This window comes from Panthera leo, chromosome B1 (genome assembly GCF_018350215.1).
Source record: "Panthera leo isolate Ple1 chromosome B1, P.leo_Ple1_pat1.1, whole genome shotgun sequence".
NCBI lineage: Eukaryota > Metazoa > Chordata > Mammalia > Carnivora > Felidae > Panthera > Panthera leo.
The window spans coordinates 74,770,486-74,790,860 of NC_056682.1; positions in this window are offsets into that span (position 1 = coordinate 74,770,486).

Here is a 20,375-nt window from a genome sequence, read left to right on the forward strand (position 1 = left end):
AATAAAGAAAATATTTATTAACTTTAGACTAAGAATATGCATCTGTTTATGACAAAAATTTCTATACTAAAGATAAGAAGGGGGCATGATGATTTCAATTATTCGGGATGACTGTTATTGGTATAAAAAAGAGCGTTTAAAAATGAGAAATATTTAAGGTAACAGCTTGTTTTTTCCCCTGTGGTCTTTCTTCACATGCAGGGTGCAGCCGAAGTTCTTTGTCTTGGAGACAATCTGTATTCTCTTAGATTACAAGCGTATTATAATTTCTTTTTCCTTCGTTAGTTTTCTATCCTTAGACATCTAATCATAGCTGCTGTTTTCTTTCCTTCTTTTATGAGGGAAGTTTTATATGGAAGAAGCAGAAAGTTGTGGTCTGGTATATGGGTGTACAGGACTTGCCAGGTCTTAGGATGGGAACTGCAGGGGATACAGGATGAGTCAATCCTTTCATTCAGGCAGCGTGGGAATGAGCCAGTGCCGCTTGGAGCCATACTGGCGCCTGAGGCTCTGGAAAATCAGTCATACTGATCCTGTCTCTCTCTGTCTCAAAAATAATAAATAAAAAAAAACATCTCGTCTTTATTTAAAATTTTTATATCATCAAGTATCATCATCTAGAATTTGTGTTAACTTAAAAATTTTTAAATGTTCATATAAAATATAATATAGATATTATAAAAGCTTATAATATCATATTAGTATGTAAGTATTATAATATGTACTGGATATGGTACATTCTGTAAGATACATTTTTTAAAAGGTGGTGATAATGTTCTAGATTTAAAAAGACTAAAGAGATCACAACCAAAGGCCTAGAGTGAAACTTGATTAGGTACTGATTTGAAGATACTTGATCACTGAGTTTTTTGCTACCCTTTAAAATTTGTGTCTCAGGTGGGTCCTCCCTTGCCTCACCCTTGTCCCAGGACTGGGAAGGATTTCCCGGGGCAGTATAAACCACCGTGGTCCAAGATGGAGGAAGATGCGTCTGGCTACAGTGAGAATCAGCAGTTTCCAGAAGAAGCCTTTAAGAATGAGGAGCATCTCTGCTTGTCAGAGACAGTTGAAGGAGGAGGAGAGCAACCCGGAAACACAGACATCTGGGGCCGAAATACGTCCCAGTACGTTTACATTTAAAACGTAAAATGTATTTTTGCTCTTGTTTAAGATATATGCTTCTTCTAAATCCACTGTAAAGTGACATGAGTGAAAATAGAATATTAGAAATTTAGAACCAAGTAAGATAAAGACTTGGTGATTGATGATAAACACAATTCCTATGCAGTCTGGGTTTTCCAGGACGGTCTCAATTTAAAATTTTCTGTCTTATTATTTTTATTAGTACATTGTGCCCCCCCCAACTTTTTACAGCTTTGTTAAGTCATAATTGAGGTACAATAAATGGCACATATTTAAATATTTAAAATGTACACTTTGTCAGTTTTGACGTATGTTGTCAAACATACAATGGTTTCATACAATGTGAAACCATCACCACAATCGAATAATGCACATATGACCACCCCAAGAGTTTGCTCAAGCCCTTTGCAATCTATCCCTCCTTCTGACCTTCTTCCCCCATCCCCAGGTGACCACTGACTGCTTTCTGAAACCATAGATTAGTTTTCATTTTTCAGAGTTTTACATAAATGGAATTACTGAACATGTACTGAACATGGTACATTTTACGAGACATGTTTTAAAACAGTGGAGGAATGTGCTAGACTTAGAAAGTCTAAAGAGACATAACCAAATGTGATAGGTGAAACTTGGTTGGATACTGGCTTGAAGACACTAAAGACCACACTAGGGACAATTTGAATAGAACCGGATACTACATGACAAAAAGGAAAAAAATATGAATTCTCTTGGACGTGAAAATGATACTACTTTACGTAAAAGAATATCCTAACATTGTATGTTGAAGCATTTATGCCATTTACACCCAAATGGCTCAGAAAGATAATTAAATAAGACAATATGGAAACACTTTAACAACTACTGAATCTACATGGTAGGTATAAGGTATTTATGGGTCTTCTCAAGTTCTCTGTATGTTTGAACTTTTTTTTTATAATAAAAGTCGGGGAGAGGGGAAAGGACAGAAAATTAAAAATTAAGACCCCTCCTGAAAAATCTAGCTTATAGTCAATCACTAGGCTGTAGCCAAGTCTTTTTTCTACTTGTAAGTCTTTCACTGGTCCTCTCTATATTCAGTCCCATCACCCCACACCTGATTTAGAATAAGCACACATCTTTAAATGTTTTTTATTTATTCTTGAGAGAGAGCGTGCATGTACGTGCACACATGCGAGGTGGGAAAGGGCGGAAAGGGAGGGAGAGAATCCCCAACCGGCTCCATCCTGTCAGCATAGCACGCTGCACCCAGTTCAGGACCTGAGCCCAGATCAAGAGTTGGGTGCTTAACTGAGGTGCCACCAGGCCCCCTGAATAAGCACACACATTTTAAGCAAGAGCAACAGTGAATTTTAACCTTCACATTAGATCATGTGTAAAAATTAACTTAAATCTGATCATAGACCTAAACGTAAGTGCTAAAACTATAAAATTTCTATAAGAGAAAAGAGGAGAAAATTGTAGTGACGTTGGGTTTGGCAAAGATCTCTTAAATACACACAAAACACATAAACTATAAAGGAAAAAAAATCAATAAATGTGGCTCCACAGAAATTAAAATTTAAATTAAAACCACAATGAGATGTCACCACACAGCTGATAGAACGGATAAGTTTTACGAGACCAATGATACCAAGTGTTTGGGAAAAAGTGGAGTGACTGGAAGTCTCATGTACACCAGTGGGGATGCTAAGTGATATAATCACTCTAGACAACAACAGTTGAACCAGTTCTTAACAAGTTCAATATATACCCAACCAAATGATCCATCATCCAACCTTTAGATATTGACCTAAGAGAAATGAACAACAGGTAAAGAAATAAATTCCACACAGTGGAATTAAGCAATGAAAAAAGAACAAATCATTGACGTTGGAGGGGGAAAAGTCCTCAGAATAATGATCCTGGAGAAAGCCTACATAATGTTGACAACTTTGTGATGACTCTTTAGATACAACACCAAAGGCATAGATGATAAAGGAAATAATACATAAATTGGAATTCATCAAAATGAAAAACTGCTCTGTAAAAGACAATGTCAGAAGAATGAGAGGACAAGCCATAGGTTGGAGAAAATATTTGCAGAAGAGCTCATCCTTCATGGCTCTGCTCAATGAGCCCCTCTTCGGAAACCCCGACCTCCTTCTCCTTCCTAACCACAGAGACTAAGTGTTTTCAAGCCAAATTGCAAATGTTACTTTATTTCATCCATTTACTCAAAAAAATTATTGTGTACATGCCATGTTTTAGGCACAGTTCCAGGCATGGAGCATACAGTAGTGAATAAATCAAATGAAGTCTCTGGTTTATATTCCAGTGGATGTGTGTGTGGTGGTGGTGGGGGGGGGGGGGAGACTATAAAGAAATATAAGTATGATAGAATTTTAGGTACAAATATTACTGTGATTAATTTAAAAAAACAGTGGAAGAGTAAAAGGCACTGAGGTGGTGTGTGTCATTTTATTTTATTTATTTACTTATTTTGAAGTGTAGTTGACACAATAATGTATTAGTTTCAGGTTTCAAAATAGTGCTTCAACATTTACATACCTGATGAAATGACTACCACCATAAATCTATCTACCATCTGTCACCATACAAAGATGTTACAATATTATTAACTATATTCTTTATGCTGCACATTACATCCCCATGACTTTATTTTAAAACTGGAAGTTTGTACCTTTTAAGCTCCTGCCCCTGTATTGCTCATTCTCCCATCTCCCTCCCTTCTGGCAACCAGCAGATTGTTCTCTGTACCTATGAATCTGTTTCTGTTTTGTTTTGTGTGCTCATTTGTTTTGCTTTTCAGATTCTACATATAAGTGAAATCATATGGGGTTTATCTTTGTCGTATTTCACTCAGGATGATATCCTTTAGGTCCATCCATGTTGTCACAAACGGCAAGACTTTATTAATTTTTATGGCTGAGTAATATTCCATTGTAGGGGTGTGTGTGATTTTAGAAAGGAAGTCAGGGAAGGTATAGCTGGCAGTCATTGGTACCCTACCCGTGTTCCCTAGGTACTTTGGAATGATCCAGTACAAGCCAATCTCATTGGAAACACTTGTGATTCCCTGCCTGTGGCCTGAGGGCCTCTATCTGAATGTGGGGCAGGCCCATGCTTAGGGAAAAGACCTTAGCCAATGTCAATGGGAGGTAGAGAATAAACATCCGAGCTTCCCTGCCTACTTTGATGTGTATTCCACCTGTTTTCCAGAAATTCTCTGTGAGATTGAGCCCCAGTTTTCCTCAGCAGTACCCTGCTCATTAAAGGGCTCTTTATTTCCTCCCCTTTGTCTTCTCTGTTCCTCTGCCAATACTGCCTGATATCACAATTACTTTTCATACATGCTACATGTACTCAAATCCTTAGTTTTGGAGGAACCCAGCTTAAGTCAGTGGGTCCTAGGGTGATGCAAGGAAGGATACTCTCAGAATAAGGTTCCAGAATTGGATCATTTGCTGGTCAGAAGGCAATGAGGACCCAGTTGCTGTTGATAATCTCAGGAATGTTCTAGCATCATTTTTACTAAGAGTCTTACCTGTGATGAATTGGGATAGTGTGAAAGTGTAAGAAAATGCACTGGCCTATAGAACAGCTCTAGAACTGTATGAATAGATGGGGGTCAATGGTAATTATTAGAATTTTGAAGTTAGTTTATTGTTAGCTGTTGGAGGAGCCATGGAGGAAGAAAATAACAGGCTGAGATCAGGTAACCATTAATTTAGAACATAGTTTGAAAGAAGGCCAGAAATCTTGTGTGGCATCTTTTAAAGGGAGTCTCATCTCCTGTAGACAGAGAGTAGAATAAGCTGAAAAACAAGACCTCAAATTTGATCTTCAGTACAGCAGGAGAAGGTTGAATCCACTGCCCAGAAGGTTTCTTATGCTAAAGTCAGTGACTTGAAAGGGAAGAAGAGGAGCCTTGAGACCTCTGAGAGGAATTGCTGGGTGGATAGGATTAAAGACTTAACTCCCCAGATTCCTCTGGATACTCTGGGTCAGAATTCTCTGGAGCCCTTCCTCTTGCTAGAGGAAAGCAGTCTCTGATTGCCTGAGGTTTGTGCAAAGGCTTTACCTAGGGCTGATGTCTTATAAGATGATGCTTGTCTGTAAGACCTTTCCTTGTCTCTCTTTATTACTTCTAGACCGATAATTAGAAGTCTTATTATGAGTCCAGCAGGAAAATACTGCTGTGTGAAGAAAGGTATTCTTCACCAAAAGCTCTGCAGAACCTGGCAAATCCATACCAGCAGGAACTGGGAGAATTTGCCTGGAAATGGATCTTAAAGGTGCTGGATCAGGGAGGATAGACTATACTATAAGGCTGGATGGCACAGGGTTTATTAATAAGGGTGCATTATTCAGTGACTCAGGACTTTATATCCTGGTAGAATGCCTGGTAGAATGCAACCACTACATTGCAAAAAATAGCTCTTTGAAACTTGAAAACAATGATGAGATGGAGATACTGGGATTTCTTAGAAGAAAGATGAGTAAGGGCTAAAAAAAATTCAGGTGGGTTAGAATTAAGAATGCATTTATTATGTAATACTAGAGAACCCACCAGCTAACAATGTTCCCTAGGAGGGCTCAGAGGCTCCTCCCTTCACTAAAGTGGTAAGTATTATGCTAGTACATTCTGAGAAGCTCAGAATTGGTTGTCCTCTAGATCAAGATTGATGGTAAAAGCTGCTTCAGAGTCAACAGGAATAACAGGATTCTAGAGGCCAGCTTGGCAGCACTAGGCCATCAGAGGCAATGGGGATGTAATTATCGTCACATATATTAACATGAATTAATCTTAGGGACCTAATGTTGATGAGGGGGGTGGGCAGGTGAATTCTAGAAGAATACATGGATTGTTTGGATTTTAAAAACATGCAAAGTGAAAATGTAAGTATGTGTGAGAGAAAGAGAGAGAAAGAGAGAGAGAGAGAGAGAGAGAGAGAGAGAGAGAGAGAGGTTAGTAAACACAAAACTAGAATACTAGAATAATGTAGAATAATGGGTTCTGGAAGAAGTGGGAAGAAAATAGGGATGGAGGGAGATGTATAATAGGACTTCTAAGGTATTGGTAATATTTTCTCTCTTAAGTCAGGTTGTGAGTACACAAGTGTTCATTTTGTTGTTATTCCCTTTACACATAAATTATGCTTTTTGAATGTATTCAATATTTAACACGAATAAAATATAGAAATAAAGCCTAACCATAATTTCTTTCTGTTGTGACTCACAGAAGAGACTACAGGCATCAGATAGATCCAGATTCAAGTCAGGTTGGTTGTACTACCTTAGGGAAGTTAATGAGTCTCTGAGTGATAGGTTTCTCACCAGTAAAATGATTTTGATAATGTCTTCCAAGCAGGGTAGAGGTATGGATTAAATGAGATAATTTATATAAATCTTATAATCAGTGCCTGGCACATATCAGGTGCTATAAATTAAATTTGTCCATGCTTCCCATTTTCTTCCCCTTCAGAAATTTTCCATCTTCTTCATTTCACTTCATTTCAATTTAATTATTTCCTGTAAGAAAAAAATTATGTTGGGTGGGCTATGCCTTAATTTAAAAAATATTTTAGTTTCAAAAGACCATTGTCTCATTTGATCCTCTCATTCAGTCTGCATTGCCAAGCACAGGTTGCAATATGGAAAGAGCCGCAAGAAATCTTAGCAAATGAATAAATGTGGAAGGTGGGTGTAATGGGCTGAATTGTGTTTTCCCAAAGTTGAAATTCCAATCTCTAGTACCTCAGATGTAACTGTATTTGGAGATAAGGTCTTTAAAGAGGTGATTAAGTTGAAATGATGCCATTAGGATAGGGCTCTAATTCAATATGCCTCCTTATAAGAAGAAGAGATCCCAGGGATGAGCTCCCACAGAGGAAGGGCCATTTGAGGATACGTTGAGGAGGCGGGTATCTGCAAGACAAGGAGAGTGGCTTCAAGAGAAACCAACCTTGCTGACACCTTGATCATGGACTTCCAGCCTCCAGAACTGTGAGAAGCTAAAATTCTGTTGTTTAAGGGGCTTGGTCTGTGGTATTTTGTTACGGCACCTTTGTAAACTGATACAGTAGGACAAGTATTATTATCCCCAACTTATAAATGTGTAACAGAGTCTCAAGGCTTAAGACCTTCACAGATTTACACAAGCAATAAAAAGGCAGAATTGCCCACTGAACTGAATCTAGGTACCAAATTCTGGTTCTTTTCACTATAGCCTGTTACTTTTCAAATTGTGCTATATTAAGATGTTTCAGTCTATATAAACTTAATTTAAATTAAATTCTTATTTTTATCAAAGTAATATATGGGCTGATAAACAATAACAAAAATAAACAAACAAAAAAACAAGGTCACCTGCCTTTTTCTTTCCTCTAATGTTGGCTTCCTTAGAGGCAACCACTTTCAACTCTTCAGGTGTTTTTTCCTCTTAGTATTTGCATCTAAATAACATGCTAATACAGGTATGTCATAGTTTTTCAAACCAAGATGTCATCTATTAAGTTCCTATTATTAAAGATGAGTCTTTGATTATCTCAATATGTACAGACACACACCATTATCCCATGCCCTTCATCTTTAAAAAGTTTTATCACCGTCTTTGATACTTTTCTTCTTCTGTATTATCTGTATTCTCCAGGTTAGTTTTCTTTCTTGCTTTCACATTAGGCTTTCCTCAAATGTCTGGTGACCCTCGGCTTTCCATTCATATTTCAGAAAAAGTGTGTTTTCTGCTTTACCCCGCATTTGTGCCTTCAGAAGCAACTAGTGACTTCAATTTTTCCATTTTCTAGGGTTCCATATCAGGGATTGGCTGGTTATTGCTGGACACGCTGCTACAGAAACTTAGGTTTTAGCTTTCTTTTCTCTACATTAGCTGTTCCTGCCTACCTACTATTTTCTAGAATTTTCTGACATCTCTTGTCTCCTGTTATCTCCTGTTCTGTTTGTACTTTTTTCTACCATTACTATTATTTTAGGGGGTTTGGGAGGAAATAGAGACAAACATAGGTCTTTAAATAGGAGTCAACATTTCTAATTTTGACTTTTTTAAGATTTTTACTATTAGTCAATAAGCAATGGTTATATCAGTTCAATGCATAATGAATAAAATATGAATGCACAGTGCACAATGAATAAAAATATCTGTGAGTAACTATTTTTCCAGTTGCCTCTGTCCAAGCCTCTTTTAAATTTTTTTTTTTAACGTTTTATTTATTTTTGAGACAGAGAGAGATACAGCATGAATGGGGGAGGGGCAGAGAGAGAGGGAGACACAGAATCGGAAGCAGGCTCCAGGCTCTGAGCCATCAGCCCAGAGCCCGACGCGGGGCTCGAACTCACGGACCGTGAGATAGTGACCTGAGCCGAAATCGGACGCCCAACCGACTGAGCCACCCAGGCGCCCCTGTCCAAGCCTCTTTTATATTGAAAACCTCAGCTTGTGTGTTATGGGTAATAAGAGTAATATAATATTTTATACTTAAGTATCACTTACACTTGAAGACTTTCATGCTTAGAGCCAGGTGAGGAGGGTGAACACATGGAGAGAAGGACCAGTGTGGAGTCAGATTCTGAGCGGGCTGAGGAGGCCTTCCACGTGGTGACCTTCCACCTGGTGGCAAAGCCTGAATGGGGGGAGGAGAAGATCCATCCAGAGAGGTGGCATGCCCTGAGAAGTTGGGGGACAGATTCCATGTAAGGTGAAAAGGGCATTCATACTGTAGGATAACCTGTGGTGAGGTGTCAGAGGCCAGGCTTGTTGAAGGGCATGTCTGACTTGGAAATAGCCTGGCACAGGGGTCCTAGCTCAAGCAGCTACGGGGAAGGAGGGGATACCTGCAAGGGGGCAGTGGCAGTGGTGTGATTTTGGTTATATACCAAGTGATTGATCAATAAGTAAGTATATTAAGAATAATGCAAGTCAGGTTTTTCACCCTAGGAGAATGAAGTCATAAATATGGAAACGGAAAAAACTAGAATAAACCTCCAGGTGTTAGGGGTGCCTGGGTGGCTCAGTCGGTTGAGTGTTGGACTTTGGCTCAGGTCATGATCTCCCTGTCTGTGAGTTCGAGCCCCCTGTAGGGCTCTGTGCTGACAGATCAGAGCCTGGAGCCTGTTTCAGATTCTGTGTCTCCCTCTCTCTCTGCCCCTCCCCCACTCATGCTCTGTCTGTCTCTGTCAGAAATAAATAAATAAACATTAAAAAAAATTTTTTTTAAAATGTTTAAACTTCCAGGTATTGGATTGGAATTAGACATTTTCAGTGTGAACTCATGAATTGCACTGTATCTATATTTATATGGCATTGATATTAATATATAAAAACAGATGTAAATGTGTGTATGAATGTGTGTGTATGTATACATGTTCCCTAGCTCTGTCCATCAAGAGAGTCTGAGACCTGTGAACTCCAAATATAACCAGCAGACCCACCCAGACTGTGGCTTCCAAATACTGTTCTCCACTTAAAGGGACCGAGCAAGGCTCCTTGGTAGAGTGCCAGATTTATCATATAGAAATACAGTAAATATTTAGCAAATAAGAGATTATTGCATGGGACATGCCTATGCTAAACACTTAATTCATTATTTATATGAAATTCAAATTTAACTGATGAACCTTCATTTTATTTGGTAACCCCTATTCTTCAGAGAAATGATTACTTCCAACACTGGGGAAGGGAAAGTACAAGATGAGCCTGAAATATTTTGTTGGGCTAGAAAAAAAAATACTAAAAAAAATGATGGGACAAAACGACATAGAAGCCAATTTGGAGGGGTATCCACTGGCCAAATATAGGACATTGTAAGCATCAAAATAAATAATAATAATAGTAACAGATTATAACTCATTAAACAAGGAAATCATGAGCCCATACAGATATAAATAAAAGAGTAAAATGAAAATTTGATGAGGAATAAAATATTTATTTAGAACTAAAATATCTCCTCACAAAATTAATACTCATTAATTCCAAATGGAAAAAACAGTAACTTTATTTTGGAGTTACCTAATTGTGGCAAAGCCTGGCAGACTCCATTTTAATCGAATAATTAAACTGGACTTCATCAGTAAAAGGACAAACTGAAACTGACTCAATACAATAACAGCACTACTCTGGTGGTATTTGTGCTAAACATAAACACACCCAAACTGAGGGATATTCTACAAAACAACTATCATCTTCAAAAATATCAAAGTTGTGAAAGTCAAAGAAATATTGAGGAAACATTTTAGACTTAAAGAGATTAAAGAGATGTGACAAATGCAACACACATTCTGAAGTGTACTCTATTTTGCTATCAAAGTTATTACTGGAACAATTAATGAAATTTAATGGCAGACTCAGGACTAGGTGGTAGTTAATGTTAATGTAGTCAATGTTAATGTCCTTATTAGGTTGGCAATTTCCTCCCAAATGGGTCAAGATAAAGAAGTTCTTTAAACTGTACTTACAACTTTTACATGAATTTCAGATTGTTTGAAAATAAAAATGTTTATTTTTGGTTTTAATAGGGAAATGAATATTTAATCATTCTTACACATAGGTCTAAAAATAGAGCTTAAAATGCCACTAATAAGTTTGCAATGACGATGTAAAAGACTAAAAGCCAACCATCTGGAGATCACAAATTCATTTATTTAAGAATGCTCTTGAAATTAAATTGCTAGAATTTTTCAGCTACAAGAAGCAAAAAAAGATTCTGTATATTACTGATACCTGCATGCAAAACATGAAGGAAAATTGCTCTTTAAAACAAAAACAAATGGAAGGTATTTCTGGGATTCAGACAGTGGCATTTCATCTCTGGGGTACATAGTCCTTTTAAGAAAAACATCTTTAAGGGTGTAACGGACTGAACGTTCACATGTTGAAATATTACTGCCCCCACCCCGACTTCCTGCACAGCCATGTACTAAGAGGCGAGCCCTTTGGGAGGTTATTAGGAGTAGATGAGGTTGTGAGGGCATAGGGCTCATGAATGGGATTAGTAGTACCCTTGTAAGAGTTAGCAGAGTGGTTGATGCTCTTTGTTCTTCATCATGTGAGGCTACAACAAGTGGACAATCTGCGACCCACAAGACGGCTTTCACCTGAGCATGGTGGCACCCTGCTCTCGGACTTCCAGCCTCTGGAACTGTAAATTTCTGGTGTTTATGAGTCACCCAGATTGATGGTTTCTTGTTATGGCAGTCAGGACAGACTAAGACAAAGTGTGTCAGATACTGCTGATTTCCTACTCCTTGTCTGTTCTTCCCACTCTCCTTATTAATGGAATTCCAACTTCATTGGGGCTCACTTGGAGCCCCAATGCCCAGCAAAAAGGCTTCTCAGCCTTCTTTGGGTCTAGGCATGGCCTCAAGTTCTCTCAGTGAGACCTAAACAGAATTGTGCTGGAAATGTTGGGGAGAGAATCTTCATTTCCTCATACAGGCACCACCCTTTCCTTTTCCTTCCAGTCTGCATTTAAATGTGATTCCTGAAAAACAGCCACTTATTTGTGACTCATTAGGCAGCAGGCTTGATGATAAAAGTCAATGTGACATGGATGGCAATAAGGATGGCAAAAAAAGAAAAGTAGCCTAGGTACCTGATGGTACTATGAGCTGCTATGCCAATCTTGGATTCCCTACTAGAGGATTTTTCATTAAGAGAAAGAACGAATCCTCTAAATGTCTATGTCTATTGGGTTTTCTGTTATTTGCATCTGTATACAGTATTATTATTACTATCTTTATTTTATTTTTTAAGTAGGCTTCACACCCAGCATGGAGCCCAATGCTGGGCTTGAACTCATGACCCTGAGATCAAGACCTGAGCTGAGAGCAAGAGTCAGACGTTTAACTGACTGAGCCACCCAGGCATCCCTGTGTACATTATTAAAAATGAGTTTGATGGGATTTTTCATAAAAGGTGGAGACCCAAGAGAGTTGAATGGCTTGCTCAATAAAATAAAAGGAATCTTGTATTTAAGGAGATTGTTTTGGAGAGATATGAGGAATGTGTGTGTGTGTGTATGGGGGAGGGGGTGGTTAGAGTGGCAGATATAGGGTGATGGAAATAGACCTGATAAAACACATAATCAGTGAAGAAAATCCCTAAGCTTGCAATTGGCCAACAGTTTTAGGAAAAGTTCTGACATTGATTTTGAAGTTGTTTCCTGTGCTATAGAAGTTGGTTTTTATACTATAATAACCACTTGTTACCCTTCAACCTAAAAGTGCACTACATAGAACCGTCTCATGTTGATGAATGGAAATAGTAGTGTCCAGTGCAGGGCATGGCATTGAAACAATTTGAACAAGCCAGCCACAGTGGAGAGAGGTGGCTCTGAACTTTTCATAGCTTATCAGATGGTAGGTCATGACATTTTATTTGGTTTTAAAAGAAATGTCAACCCTGGAATAAAAGGCTGGAGAACCTGAGGATTTCATCTTTGGAATGGCAGCCTATTTGTTGAAAAGGCAGCCTTAAAGAAATACCTGGAGGGTATTGGTGTTCTAATATGTGGTACTTCTTTCACGGAAGAGTCAATCCCTAGAGTTCTTGTTTTCTTTTCTCTAGAAGTTCTTTTATAGTTTGGAACTGAGAATGGAACTCAGAACTCATGTTTCTATAAAAACAGTTTAACAAAGGGGGTTTGCATTCTCATGTCAGGTCACAAAGGCTTATCAAACCCAACCTCACTAGACTGGAATACTAACATAAGGACTTGCTATTCTTTATGTTTCTAAATGCAAACTCGGTATTAAAGTCAGAAACTTCACATAACTTTACATTCTGCTCAGTTCACTGTCTGATTGAGGTCAGATAGAACTCCCCTACAGAGCAACTAAAGAATCTGAACTCTTAGCATGTGATCTAGTGTCTTAGCATCCTTTGCTTTTAAGCATTGTAGACAAGGGAGAAGTCACAAGCTGATTGTCTCAAAGGAGACTTTAGAATCAAACCTGGGAGTGGCTCTATTACTTTTGCCCGCTTTCCCTTGGTCAGACCAGTTACATGACCCCAGCCTAATAGCAAGGGAAACTGGGAATAGAGTCTTCCTATGTGGTCAGGAAGAGGAAAAAGGAATGTGGGCATCTTGTGCCTACTTTGCAGGGTTGTGTGAAGATTGAGTAACTGCATATTCTAGGTTCTTGACAAATGTTATGCCCTTTCCCTCCTTTGAAGTCAGCTCAGTACACACTCATGGTGGTGGCAGGTTGCACTGGTGGTGGGTTCTGATGCAGAGGACTCTTAGTGAAAGGGTTTTGGTAAAGGAAATCAGGCAGATTCTGGTAGAGCTAAGAAGAGGTTGTGGTAGCCTGGAAGGTGGGCAGAGAATAAGAGAAGATAAGAACTGTGCAGTTAGATGCTCTTGAAAGTGTTCCTGGAAAGTTAGGACAAATTCGAAGAGAGGCAAAAGAGGTAATAAGGGTTTGGGCCGGGAGAAAAAAGACAGAGCTTTCCAGGAAAAGTATGGTAGGGCGAAGGCGGAAGGAAGCAGTGTCTAAGAAAACGTGTAGGCTACTTTCAGAAAATAGGGGAATGCTCAGTATCTCCGTGAGTTCCCCACTTATTAAAGCTGCACTAAAGTGGTGTCAAAGGTGAATGAAAAGCTACTGGGTAAAGGGAGACCATCCTCCACAAAAATGCATAATGTTTTTAGAAAAAAAAAAAATACAATGCTCTTAAAATATAACATTGTCAAAGACAGAAATGACATAATGTAAAATAATTATTTCCAAATATTCTTGGAGAGTCCAGTTTTCAGTTTCTCTAAAAATATCTACATTTAAATAGGATTGAAGAAAAAAAAATATGATTGAAGAGTGCAATGTGTGAAACTTGATTGGATCCAGATTGGGGGAGGGCACACACTATCAAAAATATTATTGGTCGTTTATATTTGAAATTTGCTAAGAGAGATCTGAAATGTTTAAATGTCACCACACACACAAAAAGGTAACTATGTGAGGGGATAGATGTGTTAACTAACCTCAATGTGGCAATCATTTCACAAATATGTATGTATATAAAATCATCATGTTGTACACCTTAACCTTGTACGGTGTTATTTGTCAAATTATATTCCAATAAAACTGGAAAAAATACTTGGGACAATTAGGGAAATCTAAAAATGAAGTACATATTTCGATGTAGATTTCTGTTCATTTTCTTAGGTCAGATTAAAGACTGAAGTTAGGTATATCCTTTTGCTTAGGTGATACCTGCTTAAGTCCTGGGAGTGAAGCAATATGATGCCTGCAACTTAACTTTCAAATGGTTCAGGAAAGTGTAAAGCTAATAGAGCAAAATGTTAACAATGACTGGATCTAGCTAAATAAATATGCATTATACTACTTTTCAGTGTTTCTGTATTTTAAAAAAATTGTCATAATGAAATTCTGAAAAATGACAACAAAATTGAAGGTTTCTAGCATGTAATCATTTACTTGCTTATCAAGAGAATAAAAGTAGTCACCCATTTACTTATAGATCATCAGATGAAAATATATTCTGGTGGTGCCTGGAGTCAAGTATCAAACCTGACACATACTAGGGAGTAGACTAGTTCCACGAAGCTAGAGATTAGGTCTGTTTTGCCATTACATGTTCAGCACTTAGTTAAGTGCTAGGAAATAGTAGATGATAAGTAAATTTTTGTTCACTGAATTGTCAAGTAAATGGGAAAACTCTATGCTTATGATAGATATTCTAACACTTTTATACTTTCTACATTTCACTGCCTTTGGGAAGTTATGGTAAAAATAGACATATACTATTGCTGTATCCAGTACCTTTGGCGAGTCCTTACTGTTAATCCAATAGCTCAGCCTTGAATTTCAAGCCAGAACATTTTAAAGCCTTTGCTCCTCAGAGTTAAGTTACATCTAATCCTACCTTATCAGGATTTTATTAGGTAAACACACTTTGTGACTATTAATAATAAAACCAAACGAAGGGTTTTTCTGAAAATCTGAGGTTAAGTTATCAAAGATTATAAGTGATTTACTTATTTTCTGTTAAAACTAGTAATCATCTATAATTCATTTTTACATCTTTTTGCAAATCCAGTTGATGATAAAGGCAACGCAGGGGTGATCTCATCAGGCAGTTGATAGGTTTTCTAGGTTGATTTGTTCTTGGATTTACAAATGTCATTATGTTCTGACATTCAACATTTTTAAACAGCATTATTAAATTATTAGGGAGCTGATCATGTAATCCAAGGGCCTTCTCTGAATTATTTTTCACTACTAACCATTGCTTTCTTTTGCACAATTTTTTTCTTGGATACTGAGAAAGTATGGTGGTTCTCTGAAGAGGCGATAAGGTTTAGTGAAGGAAAGAGTGGAGAAACCTTCTTCTTCTTTTTTTTTTTTGAGGGGGGGAGGGGCAGAGAGAGAGGGAGAGAGAGAATCTTAAGCAGGCTCCACGCTTAGCACAGAGCCCCACATGGGGCTTGATCCCACAACTGTGAGATCATGACCTGAGCTGAAATCATGAGTTGGCCACCCAACTGACTGAGCCACCCAGGCACTCCTGAGAAACCTTATTTTTTTAAAAAACAAGTTTCCATGCAATCCCTTTATAGAATTTATTTATAATAATCTTTAAAATTGTATTTATTTATTTTTATTTATATCAACCTTAATCTGATTCTAAAGCTGTCAGACTTAAAATAATCTTATTCAATGACAGAATAAGAAGTTTGCCATGTGGAAGTGAACAATATTCTACAGACCATTGGAATTAATTTATGTTACTGCTCCAGAAGACTGAGTCAGTGGGATATAATGGCAAGAATACTTATTAGGAGACTTGGGGTGGAATCCAGGCATCTTATTTACTTGCCCTTTTGACTCTAGGTAAAATACTTAATTTCTCTGGGTCTCATCTTCCTCCAGCTTTAAAATATCACTGATTTGGGGGTGCGTGGGTGGCTCAGTCAGTTGAGCATCCGATTCTTTTTTTTTTAATTAATTTTTTAATGTTTATTTATTTTTGAGAGAGAGAGAGAGAGAGAGAGAGAGCAAGTAGGGGAGGATCAGAGAGAGAGGGAAACACAGAATCCAAAGCAGGCTCCAGGTTCTGAGCTGTCAGCAGAGCCTGACGTGGGGCCTGAACTCATGAGATGTGAGATCATGATCTGAGAAGAACTCAGACACTTAACTGACTGAGCCACTCAGGCACCCCAAGCGTCGGATTCTTGATTTTAGCTCAGGTCATGATCTCATGGTTTATGGGATCAAACCCTGTATCGGGATTCTCGCTGAAAGTGTGGAGCCTGCTTGGGATTCTCTCTCCCTCTCTCCCTCTGCCCCCTTTCCACTCACATGCACTTTCTACTTCTCACAAGATAAATGAATAAAAACATTAATAAAAAATAAAATATCACTGATTCAACACAAAGAACTGACAGATATGAAAATGATAAAGACAACCAAAGAGAATATGTTGGGAAAATTTGCCAGGAGAGACATGTATGGTATGTATTCAATATTACTGAGTAAAATTAGAAAACAAATAAACCCAACAAACCATGTATTTTAGCAGGGACTTCAGAAGGAAAGAAAAAGTCACTGTGGCTTATAAAATGAATGAAACTGGGAAATGAAAAAAAGAAGTGTGTAGGGGAAACAATTTGTTACATAGTTGCCTATAACATACAAAGTAACAAAGGACAGAATTCAGTTACATAGATTCAAGAGAATAAAAATTGCCTTTACATACTTGAGGGAAACTAACAACAAAACCCAAAACCACCACAAGAAATTCCAGCAATAATAGTTGAAAGCATGGCATTATTTTGTAGGGTAAAAAATAAAAAATAGTTTTATCCTGTTTTTAAGAAGTTTATAATCAAATTCATAAAAGATAATTAGGTAAGCTATATTTTGGAAAGAGTCGTCCCAAATATAATTCATTAGGTAGCATTGCCTTACCTGAAATAAATTGTTCAAATGTGGACTATAAAAGGATATTGGAAAATCAGGCATCTCAGGTACTGGGCATGAAAAAGTCAATTACACACTTCACAAGAGGAAATCCAAATGGCTACTGGATATATGAAAAGGAACTCAATAGCATCAGTACTCACAGAAATGTAAACTCAAACCACAATGACATCCTACTGCACACCCACTGGACTGGCCAAAGGACTGGCAGTGCTGAGTGTGGCTGAGGGTGTGGAGCAATGGGACTCACATACGTGGCTGGCATGAGTATAACACTCTAGAAGCAGCCCCCAGGTATATATCATACAGAAACTTGTATAAATGTGATGGAATACACACACGGAGAATGTTCACAGCAGCGTTTTTAACAGTTCCAAACTGGAAACGATCCAGATGTCCATAAACAATAAAATGGCTAAATAAATTATGGCATCAATTGCTACGATGAAACATGGTAATATGCAGCAATTAAAATGAACAAATCACAACTATATGAACAACCTGAACAACATATGGCTTCCAAACGACATTGTGAGAAAGCAGCAAGCAAACAGGTTACATATTATGTTATTCCATTTAATAAAGTTCAAAAGAAAGGGCAAAACTAAACAATATACTGTTTAGGGATGTACGCTTGTGAAAAAACAATAGAGAAAAGCAAGGAAATGATTATCACAACAAGTTAGAATAATGGCTACCTCTAAAAGAGAGGGAAAGAGTTGTGCTCAGGAAGGTCACCAGGGGGGCTTCTAGGATGCTGGCAATGTTCCATTTCTTGACCTGGTTGGTCACAGGCAGGTTTCTTTTAGAACTACTCATTATACTGAATAACTGCTTTATGATTTAAACGTATATTTCACAATAAACATGCTAAAAGTAATTGAAGACTTTAGATGGCATTTCTAGAAACTTTACCAGATGTTTTAGCTTATGAAATCTTGACAGTAAAAACCACTGATGTGGGATAATAAAACACTGATTAAATCGTTTATCATAAGAACTCACTTCTCAAGTGCAGAAGAACCCTACAAATAACCCTTTGTTATATTTTAACATAGTACGTAGATCTTTATCACACACAAACTGATGAAGCAGGGAAAAGTACTGTTACCTGAAATTTCAGATTTTTTGGAATTTTGAACAAACTAGCTGTTTTCTCCTCTGGATTAATAAGAAGTAAAAGAAATAAAGAGATGCAGACTAAGTTGGAAATGTATGAACTTCCTCCTCTCCAGTTGCCAGTTCCAGCTGTTTCCTCCAGTTATCACGCTGGGTGGTGAGGTGGGTGGATTTTGCCCAGCAAGCTTAGTGCTGCTGTTACTTCATAAGTAGGTGGATGAGGGCTCTCCTGAGTGCTATTCTGTTTCTCACTACTGAGGTTCTAAGGTGGAGCCACTGACAATGAAAACAGATCAGGCTGCTGACAAACCCCATGTGGTACAGTACATACTTTTCTGGAGGCGTCCTCGGCTGCGTTGCAGAGCTCTGATGTTTGCGCTCTTGATCCAAAGCCCACAGAACTTAAAATCTGAGGTGCTCAGGCTTCACAAAATCTCCTAAGTCGGCGGATTTTACTCATTCAATTTCCATCAGGAAATTAGGAAGGGGGAAAAACCAAATAAAGATTTATTTTGTAACCAGGTGGGGCTATAACTGCTGGTCACATTCCCTGTGAGTCTTATTTGGAAGGACATGGCAGGGCATTGGTCATGACAAGGCAGTCAAATCCATGCCAGCTTAAGCAGGATAGTTAGCCTGGCTCTTGGAACTTCGGACAGTTGGGCAAGTGCCACTTTGTGAGTCTCTTCTTGCTTCTGCAACATCCGCTTCCCCACTTCCATTGATCTTTCTGCAGCATTTTAATAAAAATGAGCCCTTGGATTCACCCAGTTAGAAGTTTCCTTGGTATACTGCTTGCGTATGGTGGTGGTAGAAACCCCGAGCTTCCACAATTTGCCTATAAAAACTTGCTCCTTATTCCCTAAAGTGGAAAGACTTGTAATATCCATTAATGCTGCTTCCCAAGCAGGTAGGGTGTGCCAGGGTCCGGTGACAGAACTCTAGAATCTGCTTCCTTTCATCATTGCTGCCGCTTTCATCTCCGTCTCACGCTATTCCCCCGGACAGGTGCAAGACAGATTCTGAGGATTCTGGTCCTTTCATCTTAAAACATTTCTTTTCCTAGAGAACTACACTTTCAACTTCATGAGTTTTTATTTGAACTTACTTTCCAGGATAACATATGTAGGAAAAGCTGCATAATCGTACTAATACCTAATTTAGAGAGGAGATAGCTTTGGAATCAGACCTGAAACACAGGCCAACATTTCTTGATTATGGTTCTAGATGGACACTTATGAACAACCAAGATCAGCTCTCCAAAGCTTCATACAAGCAAGAATGAGTACTAAAAATAAGACAATAAAGTCAAATATCGTTCCGTAATCTCCGGGAGGACGGCTCCCTTCCCTCGCGTCGGCAATTCGCCCCCCTTTACACTAAAGACACAAGTTGTGACACCGTACCTAAACCGCACCCCTATTTCCTTTCGTGGCGGGGCGGGGGGGGGGGGGAGGGCTGTATTACCACTCTCTTCTTTACAATGCCCCGCAGCTTACAAAACGCTTACACTTCCATCAACTCCTCTGAACTCCGCGGGTACCTCGGAGGGAGGCATTCATTCATCAAACATTTGCTCGGCCGGACCACACGTTATCGGGTGCTAGGTCTCGCCCCAAACCGCGGGAAGGGTGGGACGCTCGCTCCCTGGAGCAGGTGCAGCGGAACGGACGTCGGGCAAGTTCTCGCCCAGTCTGGCTTTTCGAAGGCCCATTTGGGGCGATATGCCTCACCTTCGGGGGGTGCGCGCCCGAGCATGGCCGTGCGGCCTGGGCCTTCCTCCTTGCTCCCAAAGGAGCCGTCACCACCTGCCCTGAAGGAAACCTCTACAGAGCAAGCTCTCCCCGCCGCCGTCGGGTCAGGGGTAAGATCAGGCGGCAGCTTAGGCTCCACTCGGCTCCTCCCCTTCCTCTCTTCAATTCTGACGCGGCCGTAGAGGCGGCGGCAGCCGCTGCTAGTCCCGCGGCCCGAGGCGCACCCACCCGCTCGAGGAGCCCAGACTTCCTCTTCCCTTGCAGCGTCATCAGAGCGCGCTGGAGTCAGCCAGGGCGGGGTGATTAGAAAGGGGAAAAAAAAAAAAAAAAAAAAAAAAAAAAGGCCAGCGGAGGAAACGTCCCGGCGGAAAGAAAAGGGAGGGGGTGAGGGGAGCTGTT